Source organism: Rhinolophus ferrumequinum, unplaced genomic scaffold (genome assembly GCF_004115265.2).
Source record: "Rhinolophus ferrumequinum isolate MPI-CBG mRhiFer1 unplaced genomic scaffold, mRhiFer1_v1.p scaffold_109_arrow_ctg1, whole genome shotgun sequence".
Classification (NCBI taxonomy): Eukaryota; Metazoa; Chordata; class Mammalia; order Chiroptera; family Rhinolophidae; genus Rhinolophus; species Rhinolophus ferrumequinum.
Genome location: NW_022680364.1, coordinates 3,204,328 through 3,218,197, shown reverse-complemented (window position 1 = coordinate 3,218,197; position 13,870 = coordinate 3,204,328).

Below are 13,870 nucleotides of genomic sequence, written 5' to 3'. Positions count from 1 at the left end.
AAATGGCTGTTGGATTTTATCAAATGCTTTTTCTGCATCTATTGATATGATCATGTGATTTTTATTTTTCATTTTGTTAATGTGGTGTATCACATTAATTGATTTGCGGATGTTGAACCACCCTTGCATACCAGGGATGAGTCCCACTTGATCATGGTGTATGATCTTTTTAATGTATTGCTGAATTCTGTTCGCTAATATTTTGTTGAGGATTTTTGCATCTATGTTCATTAGAGATATTGGCATGTAGTTTTCTTTTTTTGTGGTGTCTTTGTCTGATTTTGGGATCAGGTTGATAGTGGCTTCGTAAAAAGTGTTTGGGAGTCTTCCCTCCTTCTGGATTTTTTGGAAGAGCTTGAGGAGAATAGGTGATAATTCTTTTTTGAACGTTTTGTAAAATTCACCTGTAAAGCCATCTGGTCCAGGGCTTTTGTTTGTTGGGAGATTGTTGATTACTGATTCAATTTCCGTGGTGGTAATCAGTCTATTCAGGTTTTCTGTTTCTTCTTGAGTTAGCCTTGGAAGGTTGTACGCCTCTAGAAAATTGTCCATTTCTTCCAGATTGTCAAATTTGTTGGCATATAGTTGCTCATAGTAATTTCTTAAAACTTTTTGTATTTCTGCGGTGTCTGTTGTCACTTCTCCTCTTTCATTTCTGATTTTATTTATTTGGGTCCTCTCTCTCTTTTTTTTAATGAGTCTGGATAAAGCTTTGTCAATTTTGTTTATCTTCTCTAAGAACCAACTCTTGGATTCATTGATCTTTTGTATTGTTTTTCTGGTTTCTATTTCATTTATTTCTGCTCTGATCTTTATTATCTCCTTCCTTGTGCTCCCTTTGGGCTTATTTTGCTGTTCTTTTTCCAGATCCCTTAAGTGTGAAGATAAACTGTTGATTAGTGCTGTTTCTTGTTTCTTTAGGTAGGCCTGCAAAGCTATGAATTTCCCTCTTAGGACTGCTTTCATGGCATCCCATAGATTTTGGGTCGTCATGTTTTCATTTTCATTTGTCTCGAGATATCCTTTGATTTCTTCCTTGATCTCCTGCTTGACCCATTCATTATTTAGTAATAAGTTATTCAGCCTCCATGAATTGGTGTGTCTTCCAGTTTTTTTTCCTGTAGTTCATTTCTAATTTCATAGCATTGTGATCAGAGAAGACAATTGGTATGATTTCAATTTTCTTAAATTTATCAAGACTTGTTTTATGGCCTAACATATGGTCTATCTTAGAAAACGTTCCATGTGCGCTTGAAAAAAACGTGTATTTTGCAGCATTGGGGTGAAATGTTCTGAAAATGTCGATGAAATCCAAGTGGTCCAATGTATCATTTAAGGCTGTTGTTTCCATATTGATTTTCTGTCTGGAAGACCTGTCCCTTGTTGTCAAAGGTATGTTGAAGTCCCCTACTATGATAGTGTTACTGTTGATCTCTGTCTTTATGTCAGTCAGTACCTGTTTTATAGATTTAGGTGCTCCTATGTTGGGTGCATAGATGTTTGCTAGGGTTATGTCCTCTTGTCGGATCGATCCCTTTAATGTTATATAGTGCCCATCTTTATCTTTTAATATGTTCTTCATTTTACAGTCTACTTTGTCATATATAAGTATTGCAACTCCAGCTTTTTTCTCATTCCATTTGCATGAAATATCTTACTCCAACCCTTCACTTTCAGCCTGTGTGTGTCTTTTGATCTGAGGTGAGTCTCTTGTATACAGCATATACAAGGGTCTTGCTGTCTTATCCAGTCAGCCACCCTATGTCTCTTGATTGGAGCATTTAATCCATTTACATTTAAAGTGATTATTGATAGGTACATAGTTATTGCCATTTTTAAATTTGTAGTTAGGTTGTGTTGATCTTTCTTCTATTTACAGAAGTCCTTTTAGTATTTCTTGCACTGCTGGCTTGGTGGTAATAAATTCCTTTAGCTTATTTTTTTCTGGAAAGCTCTTTATCTCTCCATCAACTTTAAATGATAGCCTTGCTGGATAAAGCAATCTAGGTTGTAGGCCTTTGTTTTCCATCACTTTGAGTATCTCCTGCCACTCCCTCCTGGCCTTCAATGTTTCTGTAGAAAAGTCATTTGATAGTCTTATGGGAGTTCCCTTGTATGTAACCCTCCGTCTTTCTCTTGCTGCGTTTAGGATTCTCTCTTTGTCTTTAAGCTTTGCCATTTTAACTATAACGTGTCTTGGTGTGGACCTGTTTGGGTTTATTTTGGTTGGAACTCTCTGCACTTCCTGGGCTTGTATGTTGGTTTCCTTCATCAGGTTGGGGAAGTTTTTGGACATTATTACTTCAAATATGTTCTCAATCCCTTGCTTCCTCTCTTCACCTTCTGGTATTCCTATGATGCGCATGTTGTTGCGCTTGATGTTATCCCAGAGGTCTCTTAAGCCATCCTCATTGTTTTTTATTCTTTTTTCTTTCTGTTGTTCCGTTTGGGTGATCTCTGCTACCTTGTCTTCTAAGTCGCTGATTCGATCCTCTGCTTCATCTAACCTGCTGGTAATTCCTTCAAGTGAGTTCTTAATTTCGGTAATTGTGTTCTTTAGTTCTAACTGGTTGTTCGTTATGATTTCTACATCCTTCTTTATGTCTTCTCTAAGCTCCTTCTCTAAACATTCTTATCACCAGTGTTCTGAACTCTGCCTCTGAAAGGTTGGTTACCTCTGCTTCGTTTGGGTCCAGTTGTGGAGGTTTCTTCTGTTCTTTTATTTGGGACGTGTATCTTTGTTTCCCCATTCTGGCTGACTCTCTGTGTTTGCTTCGATGTATTCGGTAGATCCCCTAGAGTTCTTAGTTCTTGCTGGGTTATCTTATGTAGTATGTGTCCTTTATATTTTACTTGCACTACTTCGTTCTTCTCCTCTGCGTGTGCTCCAAAGGTGACTCTCGTGTTGTGTATATTGTCCTGTTCAAGAAGATCTTTAATTGCTTTTTGCTTGTGAGTAGGTGAGTTAACTCTTAGGCTGACTTGTTGTGAGACTTGGCTCTGCCCACCCCAGGGCGTTCTGCTGCGTGAGGGTTGACCACTTAAATGTGGTTTGGCCTCTATGGGCTCTAGTGCCTGCAGAGAATTCCCTCTGGGTGTGTGACTTGTAGGTCAAAGCCAGTAGTATTCTGGTTTGGTCTGGAGTTGGCCTCTGTATATGTTGAATTTTGTGCCTCTTAAACTGGGCCCTGGTAGACGAATTTCATTAGAAGGCGCCAGTTCCCTTCTTCAAACAGGTTCCCTTCTTCAAACAGCTCCCCTTCCCCAAGCAGGCAAGGGCTGAAAAAATATTTTTGACACCATCCTTGAAATTGGAATATGGATTCTGCATTAGATCTTACCATGGAATTATTGTTAATTTTGTTAGGTATAAAAATAGCATTGTGTTTATATTAAAAAGTCATCTTTTTAAGAGATGTGTAATGGCCGTCAGCTGTAACCAGTGAGCCATTGGCCACTAATATAACCGCCGTGGCTAGCAGAAAAATGGGGCCTAGCAAGAAGATGGTGGCTGAGCCTGTGAGCGGCGCAGTGAGGGTTGAGAATTGTGTGGCTCCTGGTTCCTGTGTCTCCAACCCAGCCGCCAACGAGAGTATAGAGATATGACTCCCCTACTTATGGCTCCGTGGGTGTTCCTGTTTGGCCTCGCCATATCCTGCGTTCTTGTGTGGGGAGCAGGAGCAGAGACCCCGCAGGCTGCCGCACACGACACCCTGCACGACATATATATATATACATACATACATACATATGTATGTATGTATGTATATATATATATATATATATGTATATATGTACCGTGTTTCCCCAAAAATAAGACCTATCCAGACTGTCAGCTCTAATGCGTCTTTGGAGCACAAAATTAATATAAGACCCGGTCTTATTTTACTATAAGACCGGGTCTTTATAATACAATATGATATGATATAATATAATATAATACTGGATCTTATACTAATTTTTGCTCCAAAAGACACATTAAAGCTCATGGTCCAGCTAGGGCTTTTTTTCGGGGAAACATGGTACATATATACATATATATCTGTACACACACACACAGAGGGTGCCAAAAAATGTATACACATTTTAAGAAAGGAAACTGTATTAAAATTGTAATACTCAATATATACTGATAACAAAAGATAAATACAAGTCATGTGTATACATTTTTTTGTCACCCCCCAGTATATGAGGTCTGACAATCAAGTTTGTGAACTTGTTGCAACAATGTTGCTGTTTTTTATATCAGAGGGATTATTTATTATGAATTTATACCAACTGGACAAAGAGTTGACCAAGTTTACTATTTGGAAGTGCTGAAAAGGCTCTGTGAAAAAGTTACACGACCTGAACTTTTCGCCAATTCATGGCTCTTGCATCACGACAATGCACCAGCTCACAAAGCACTGTCTGTGAGGGAGTTTTTAGCCAGTAAACAAATAACTGTATTGGAACACCCTCCCCACTCACCTGATCTGGCCCCCAATGACTTCTTTCTTTCCCCAAAGATAAAGGAAATATTAAAAGGAAGACATTTTGATGACATTCAGGTCATCAAGGGTAATATGATGACAGCTCTGATGGCCATTCCATAAAAAGAGTTCCAAAGTTGCTTTGAAGGGTGGACTAGGCGCTGGCATCAGTGCATAGCTTCCCAAGGGGAGTACTTCGAAGGTGACCGTAGTGATATTCAGCAGTGAGGTATGTAGCACTTTTTCTAGCATGAGTTCACGAACTTAATTGTCAGACTGCACAGCTCGGGCGCGTGCGCGCGTGTGAGTGTTTGTGTGTGTGTGTATGGAGCCATTGTATTTTATTATCCAAATTTCGATCTTTACATCAGTATCACACTACCCTGGTTATTGTAGCTTTATAATAAGTCTTAAAATCAATCAGAGTAAGTTCTCTAACTTTGTTTTTCTTTTTCAAAATTGTTCTGGCTATTTCAGAACCTTTTTGTTTCCATATAAAATTTAGATGTAGCCTGTCCATATCTAGAAAAATTCTCAGTGGCAGTTGAAGGGAATGGCTCTGAATTTGTTATGAATTTGGGGGGAGAATGGACATCTTTGACTTCATTTAAGTCACCTTCAGTTTTTCTAAGCAATGTCTTATTGTTTTCAGTTCTTGTGCATTTTTTTAAGTATATCTTTAAATATTTCACTTTTTGATATTATTAATGGCATTAAAATAACTTTATTCCAATTGTTGATTGCTAGTATATTGAAATGCTAGTAATTTTTGAACATTAATCTTCTATCCTGTCACCTTGTAAAATTATTTATTAGTTTGAGAACTTTTTTAAAAGGAATTCTTAGAATTGGCTCTGTAAGCAGTTATATCATCTGTGATTAAATAGAACTGTACTTCTTCCTTCCCACCCTGTTTGCCTTTGGTTTCTTTAACTTGTCTCTTGGCACAATCTGAGACCTCCGAAAATGCTCAGTAGGGGGCTGAGAGCAGTTTTCTTTGCCTTGTTCTTGAGCACATGGGAGAATAATTCCATATTAGACAGTAAATATAATATTAGCTATAGGTTTTCCATAGATGTTGTTCCTTATATTGAGGAAGTTCCATTTTATTCCTAGTTTGTTCATTGTATTTGTCATAAATGGGTGTTAAATTTTGTCCAGTGCTTTTTCTGCATCTACTGAGCTGATGGTATGATGTTTATATTTTATTCTTTCGATATGGTGAATTATATTGAATAATTTTTGATTGATGAATCAGCCTTACATTCTTGGGATTAATACCACTTGGTTATGAAGTATTGCCCTTTTTACATATTGATGGCTTTGAAATGCAAATGCTTTATGAAGATATTTGCAAATATGTTCGTAAGGAATCTGTGGTTTTCTTACCTTTTATTGTTTTTATCTGGCCTTTGCATCAAGGTTCATAGACTGGGTTCATAGATGGCTTGGGAAGTAATCCCCTTTACACTACTTTACATAATTTTTTGAAAAAGTTTGCATAGAATTGGTATTATTTCTTCTCAAGATTTTCATGAAAGTCAACAGTAAGTAAATCCATCTGAGATTGGAATCTTCTTTGTGAAAAGTTTTTAATTACAAATCCAACTTTTAAATAGATAAACAACTAATGATATTTCCATTCTTGAGTCATTTTTTTAAAATAACTTGTGTCATTCAACATTTGTCCATTTCATCTAAGTTTTGAGTTTATCAGCATAAAGTTTTTCATAATATACCTTTGTCTTTATTCTATATTTAAGTAGTTATATTGCTGTAATTTGCAACAGCTAATTAATTCCTTGACAAAGAAAAATAATAAATAAACCTAGATTTAGACTTAAAAGAAATTACCAGTTAAAAGTCAATTAGAAATTTTTGTTTCTGATCATTTTTATGAAAATCAGTTAGATAAATAGGGTTCAATGTGCAAGAATTTATGAGTGCAACCAGACTTTGGGGGAGGGCCCTGGAGCAGAGGGAACAACATCACAAGACCCCAAAGCTAGTGTGGCCTATTTCCCAATTTAATGGATTTCTAGAAATTTGCTACCGGATTAATGTGAGATAATGTGGAAAAGGTAGATCTGAATCAGACATTAAAAACGGCAATTTCTAGGCATGAAGAGTAAATTCAGGATAATGCGGACCCCTGAAGATTGCTGGTGCTTCAGGAGAGCAATCATTTGTTCCAGATACACCCCAAATGTAGAAGAGGCAAATTTAATGGAATACAAATGCATATCTTTATTTTAACAGTTGCGTTCACTTTAATGGATGGGGCAAACATATAACTAACATACCAACCATGTCATTTAAAGAATGGAAGAAATTATTGTACTAGCAATGCACAGAAATGGCAAATAAATGAATAAAATCATGAGGTAGGTAATGAGGAGATGGCACCTCAGGGCTCCACTGGACCATTTTGCAGAGACGTCCGTGATGGGGTAGCTGATGTTGCCACACCCGCTCCACAATGGAGGCTTTCCTAGTTCCTGTGTGTAGATTAACCCACACCCACACTGCCATCCCATGTGGTCAACTACTGTTGTCCTTTCACAGATGAGGGAGCTAGGGAGCAGAGGCTGGTAACTGTGCAGAGTTCCCTGGGTGGGAAGTGGCAGAACTGGCTGTGTGCCCCAGGCTTCCAGGCTCCCTTATGCTTCAGTGCTCTTCACAGTGGGGCTTCCTTGAGAGCAGTCCATCAAACACCAACCCTCCTGGTCCCTCTGCCTTCCTCAGCTAGGATCGCCCTCTACTGAGACTACACTTTACAAAGCTCTCTGTTTACAGAGCTTGTCTGACATGTTCAGGTTTTCATTAGGGAAATAAATTACGGACTGGTCTCGATTCTCTTCCTGTAGTGCCTATTGTAACCTCCTTCGTGCTAGTAATCACTGCCCTAATGACCCAGAGAGTAAATATTGCCCTTTGCTCTGTCAACGGCACACCTGGGAGCCTCTAATATAACAACTGGCTCCCTTCTTTTCTCTTTCAAGACTTCTTGGCACAGAATTGTGTTAAGTAAACAAATTATATATAATCACCTCCTTGTCCAAAGCTGCAGTTTGAGTCTGACTTCTCTGCCAGCACTGCGCCATCTCCATCCTCCCGGGCCAGAGGCCCGTGGCGTGGGATGCGTCACTTTCTACCTTACAAGGCCATCACTTCGCTCACTGCGGCCATGGCGATGTTAGGGACTTTCCTGTCCAGGCCTTTTGATGTGCATGTTTTGGGGGAGCCTGCCCGGCCTTTACACCACCCATTCTGCCGAGATGAACCCTGGAAGATGGCCCCTGTGTGGGCTTCTGCCTTCCAGACCCAACGTGGGCCAATCAGGTTATCTTCCTAGACATCTGGAGTTTGGATTGAGTGAACCAACCCCTTGCGATACATTTTTCTAGGCCTTACTTTGTCAGACTGGGAGTTGGGTGATGGACACTTTTATTTGTAACGTGGAAGTCAGGCCAGCAGGAGAAGGATGAACACAGGCTGTAGAGGGACACACACTTCTGCATCCTAATACATTTCCATTTTCTACTTCCGGCCTCTGCATCTCAGATAAGTAGACTTTATTCTTGTTGAAGTTATATCTCCATGGTTTCATTTACCTTCTTTTGGAGGGTTTTTGTTTGTTCTTTGCGATTCCCCCATTGGAGGTGTGAATTCCTGCCGCCTCTGAGTGTCAAGTCAGTCTTACTTTTCCTCTTTCTCAGAGGTACAGGCAGGTCCCTCACCTTGGGCAAATTTTAGCACCTGATGATTATTCTGACACCATTAGTTCATTGTAAACGTGCCTTCCCGTAAGTAGGAAGAGGAGAGAGACCCTTCACCTCCCTCTTAGCATCTATTTTCTTTCTGCCACCAGGGATGAGCCACGGTGCCAAGGTCCTGTTCTCTTTCCCAATATCTTGATGACCTTGACAAATTTCACTTGTTCATTCCTTCCTTCCTTCATTTATTTTTTCATTCAACAAACCCTTATTGAAGGCTGTCCCGTATTGTTCCGAGGTATCAGAGATCTGGTGAGAACAAAACAAACACCAATATCTGGAGGAGGTTCTGTCTTGTTTGGGGAGAGTAACAAAAACAAGCCAGTGAGTCTGTACCCGTTTGAGGTGGTGGGCACTGTGGAGGAAGACAAAGGGGGGGAAGGTAGGGAGCCGGAAGTGAGGGTGAGGGAGGAGGGGCCTGCAGGTTTACTGAGGAAGGCTGCAGGCAGGCAGAACCCTCCAAAGGTTGTAGGGTAAGGGTCTGGGGCTGGGCGTGGTGGCTTGTAGACGCACAGGAGAATGAGGAGGTCATTGCAGGGCTCCAGGTGACTGGCCACCGTGGCTCATCCCTGGTGGCAGCCGTGAAGCTGTGCCAGGTCATCAGATTCCACACCTCCTTTGAATGTAGATGCGGCTCATTTGCTGACAGACAGGGTGACCACGATGGACAGGAGGCAGGACTGGGAATAAGAGTGCTGTGCTCTAGAACAGTCTCTGTCACTAACTGGCCGTGTGACCACAGCCAGACCACACAACCTCTCTGTGACAGAGGTAAACATTTAATAATTGAGACAGACTTTGGAGCGACTCTGAGCCTTCCCCTGCTGAACCACAGTGGTGACAGTGAGCAGATACGTAGTCCTACTGTGTGATGAATGTAGTTCTCAGTACTCTACGTGGTGCGTGGTTTGTTCCTCACTTTGTTTTTTGTTTTGTTTTGTTTTTTTTGAGGCACATCATATTATTTTTCCAACTTAGAGATGAAGAAACTGGATCATAGAGCATAGACAGATAAAGTAACTTGCCCAAGGTCACATTATTAGGGTGTGATCAAGACAGAGTTTGAACGCTATCTCACAAATTTGTGAACAGCCAGTAGAGGACAAAATGATGTTAGGGTTTGACAATGCAGTAACGAGTCCCCCTTATCCACAGGTTCGCTTTCCAATGGTTCAGTGACCCACAGTCAAATGTGGTCTGACAATATTAAATGGAAAATTCCAGAAATAAACAATTCATGTTTTAAATTTCGCACCGTTCTGAATAGTGTGATGGAATCTCACGCTGACCCACTCAGTCCCGCTCCATTACTTGGGATGTGACTCATCCCTTTGTCCGGTGTCTCCACACTGTACAGGCTCCCCTCCCGTTAGTCACTTAGTAGCCGTCTCGGTGACCAGATTGACAGTGCTTGTGTTCAAGTCACCTTTATTTTACTTAATAATGTCTCACTTACCTCATGTCATCTCAGCACGTAGGCATCGTATTATCTCATATCATCAGAAGAAGGGTGACTGCAGTACAGTCATGTATTTTGAGAAGGAGAGACCACATTCCCATAACTGTTGTTACAATCCATTGCTATAATTGTTCTATTTTATTATTAGTTATGTTGTTAGTCTCTTACTGTGTCTAATTTATAAATTAAACTTTATCATAGGTAAGTATGTATAGAAAAAAATATATATATGTATGTGTGCATATATATATATATATATATATATATATATATATGGTGCCAAAAATATGTGTACACACTTTGAGAAGGGAAAATCTATTAAAATTGTAGTACTTAATATATAGCCATAACAAAAGATGAATACAAGTCACGTTTCACTTCTGCAATTATAAGAGGTGCTCAAAGTGGTTCCCATCAGCGTCCAGACACTTCTGATGACGGCAAACGACTACTTGAATAACGTTGACCAAACTGTCCACTTGTACACTTTGTTTGGCACCCCCAGTGTATATATGCACATATATAGGGTTCAGGCATCTGTGTGTGGTTCCAGGCATCCCCTGGGGGTCTGGGAACGTGTCCGCTGTGGATAAGGGAGTATGGCTGTATGTGTTGATACACATTTGAGTTATTTACAGAACACCGTAGTTTCTCAAGCTATGATTTTGATTTAGCAACGTTAGATGTGTCTCTCTGGTAGTGGTGAGAATGGGAAGGAGCAGATGAAAAAGAGACCACCCTTAAATGTGGTAAAATTTCTATCGCCGGAGATGTTACAAGTATGTGCTTATTTGTTTAATTCTGTGTTCCCATCACTTTATTTGATGGAGAAGAATCGATATGCTCTTCTTCCCTGTTGTAGCTGGGCAGTGGCCTGTGACCTGAGAATCAGATTACCTGGAATCAATCCTTGTGTCCCCGTGGCTTGCGCTGAGCCCCTGAGCATGCTGCGGACAGCCGCATGGAGCATGTCACTTCCTCACTGTCTGCCCGTTCAGAAAACCTGCCCTGGTGCTGTCTCCAGAACGCAGAACACACACAGGGGTACAAGGCGTGCACGCCCCTGTGCACCCCTTATCTAAATGCTGAACAGTGCCTGTCTGCACGTGATGTGCAACTTACCGAGAAACCCGCGTCTGACAAGCCCCAAATACAAATACAGCAGTACCATGCAGAAGTAGCCTTTCTGTGCCGGTTTTCTTGATCTGTTCTGGAATTTCTCTTGGAGTGGATGATGGGCACGCTCGTGTACTTCAGATTTATCTATCTGCCAGTCTGAGACTGGGGAACAGAATTGCAGCACAACAGCTAAATTCCAGCCCTCTGATCTGGAAGCTGGTGATGAGAGCAATATGTATGCTTTTATCTGATTTTCCAACTCCCCACATTCCAGAAAAACAGCTCGAGATCTAATTTGCCTGATCGTTTCGTGGAAACTGGAGTGGGAGAGCTGACAGAGGTAGTAAAATGGTGTGGGGGAGCGGGAAATGGATAAGAAAAGGAAAAGAGAAAAATAGTTCAAAATACCCACTCAATGGAGTGAAACAAAACAGGCTTTCCCAGCCGTGTTGTCCTTGTGCCCAAAGCCACCCTTTGTGTGGGCAGAACCGGAATTCTGAGAGCAGAGCGGTCGAGCTCCCCTGACGTGACTTGTTGTACGCCTCAGGCACTGCCCCGACTGCTCGTTTTGGGGACACGTAGACCATGAATCTTTTATTGTGAGTTTGTCCAAGTCCTCAGTGTGAACTGCTCCCCAATTAATGCTCAGACGTGGCACAATAAAATCTTGAAGTCTCCAGTGTATCAAAGACAACGATCAAAGCTTTTATCTATCACGTAAATGAGCAATCATTGCAGATTATCTCCCCCAATACCAACAAAGCCAGAAAAATCAATTTGTCTCAGTCCCGTGTGTGCCGGTGGCCGCCTTGCTCCATCCTGTAGGTCACACTTGGATCAGATGCCCTGAAAACACAAACATAGGATGGAATATTTGACTGTGTGATAGGATTTCACAGGCGAATTTCTCCTGCACGTGCAGAATCAAGAGAACCCCGGGAACCCCGGGAAGCAGTGGCAGTGGGGGCGGCCCCCCAAGGAGGAACCATTGCACAGTCCCTCCCACTTAAGGGACGTCACCACTGTGGAGTGTAGGGGGTGCCCCTCAGGAGGCACTTAACATTCACTACAACTGCCCCCGCTGCCGCTGTGCCAGCCGTGGGAACATGCACAGGGACAATGGGGGTCCGGCTCACTTCTCCCACTGCAGTGGCTGAAAATTAAGACTTCCCCCCCCAAAAGGGAGCACCAGAGTAGAAGTAGTGTGTCTTCCAGATGCTTTTGGGATGAAGAAAGGAAGTGGAAGAATGCTTGATCCATTCTCTTAAAAAATAAGCCATCGGGCTGGTGAGGTTAAAAATAAACCTCAGCTGGATCTCCCTGCTGCCCACTCACGTCCTTAGAAACCAGCCCCGCAATGAAGAGCTGAGAAGCAGCTCCCTTTGACAATGGCCCATCTTGCTGGACAACAAAGTCAGGGGACACACCCAGGCCCTTTGGGAGACGTGCTGAGAGGGCGGCCTCCTGCACCCACGGCCCTGTGTGTCCTCAGGGCTCCCAAGGCCCCTCCACCTGCACGTGCGGCTCTGGAGAGCCAGCCAGTCTATGTGGAAACCTTGCTGGCCTGGGGACTCTGCTGCTGCTGACGTGTGCTGTCCTCTGAGCAGTCCGAGTGTGTGGGCAAATCCAGGGACAGCCAGGACTGGCCTGGACAGATAGCTCAGTCGTGGGTATAGAGCTTCTTCCCGAAATCGTCTTAGACCCAGTCTGGGAGCATCAAATCCACCGTCACCACTTAGCAACTGGGAATCTTGTGTGCCTCAGTTTCCTCAGCAGAGAATGTGCATCCGATAGATGTAAAGAGTAAGCGAGACGGTATGTGATCCCCTCCAAGTATATTTCAGTTAGTGCTGCAGAGCGAGAAGCCACCAGGCCAGGAATCCAGAACTCAGTGGATAAAACAGGTCTGTGAGCAGGGATTCTGTGGGTCAGGAGCTGACAGGGACAGAGTGACCAGCTCGTCTCTGTCCTCAGGGTACAGGTCTGGAGGCATCTTGTCCTCATGGTCTGCAGCAGCTGCTGGGGGCTAGTGGCAGGGACCTCCGCGGGGTTCTTGGTGGCTGTTCCGGGCTGAATCGCATCCCCTTAAATTCATATGCTGAACTCCTAACCCACAGGACTTCAGTGTGTGCCTATATTTAGAGACAGGTCTTTGAAAAGGAGGTTAAGTTAAAATAAAGTCATCTGGGTAAGCCTTAGTCCCACGGGACTGGTGTGTTTCTAAGATCAGGACGCACACAGAGAAGGAAGAAGGCGTGAAGACACGAGGAGAAAGCAGCCTTCAGTTCTGTCCATCAGCTTGGCGAATGTCCTCCGTGACACACCTGAGGAAGTCCTCCTATCATTTAGGATGAATCAAGGTGGTACCCCAGCCTCTCCAAGCTGCATTAGCTCCCCCACAGGTGTTGCCATGGAGCTCTTATCGGCTGCCCCCTGTACCATGCTTTGAGTTCACTAAGGCACCTAAATTAGAAGCCATTACTTGGAACGTGCTTAGAATCATGCCTGCAAGTGGTAAGCATGACTTCACTGTTTAAAAATTAAATGCAAAGAACTGTGCAGAGTTCATCTCTGTGTACCCTGTCCTCAGCCGAGCCCGGAGTGGGCAATCGGTGAGTAACTGCTAACGGGATGAAGGAAGCTGACAAAGTACAGATGAAAATAACAAGAAAGAGAGTCATTGCATGAGTCACAAAAGGCTTTATCAAACATGTTGCAGTAACTGCCCTTGGATACCTTCGGCCCTGCCTAGTCCCCAACCCCCAAGCCTCCCCCAGATTCCTGAGAAACGTTCTCCCAAGCTTCTCAAAGAGCCTCTGTCTGTGAGGTTAGGTCAGTCCTTACCCACAGCGCCTACGGTGGGGCTTCTTCTTCTGAAGTGAGCACTTCACTTCGGCCAGGCTTATAAGGAAGGCCAATAAAGTGTCTAAAAACAATTAATTTTCCTAAGCAGTTGAAGTACTACACCTGTACTTCTGTTTTCCCTAATCATGTGCTTATCTAATTATTTTTGCAGTCCAGGCCTTGTTGGAATGACCACAATT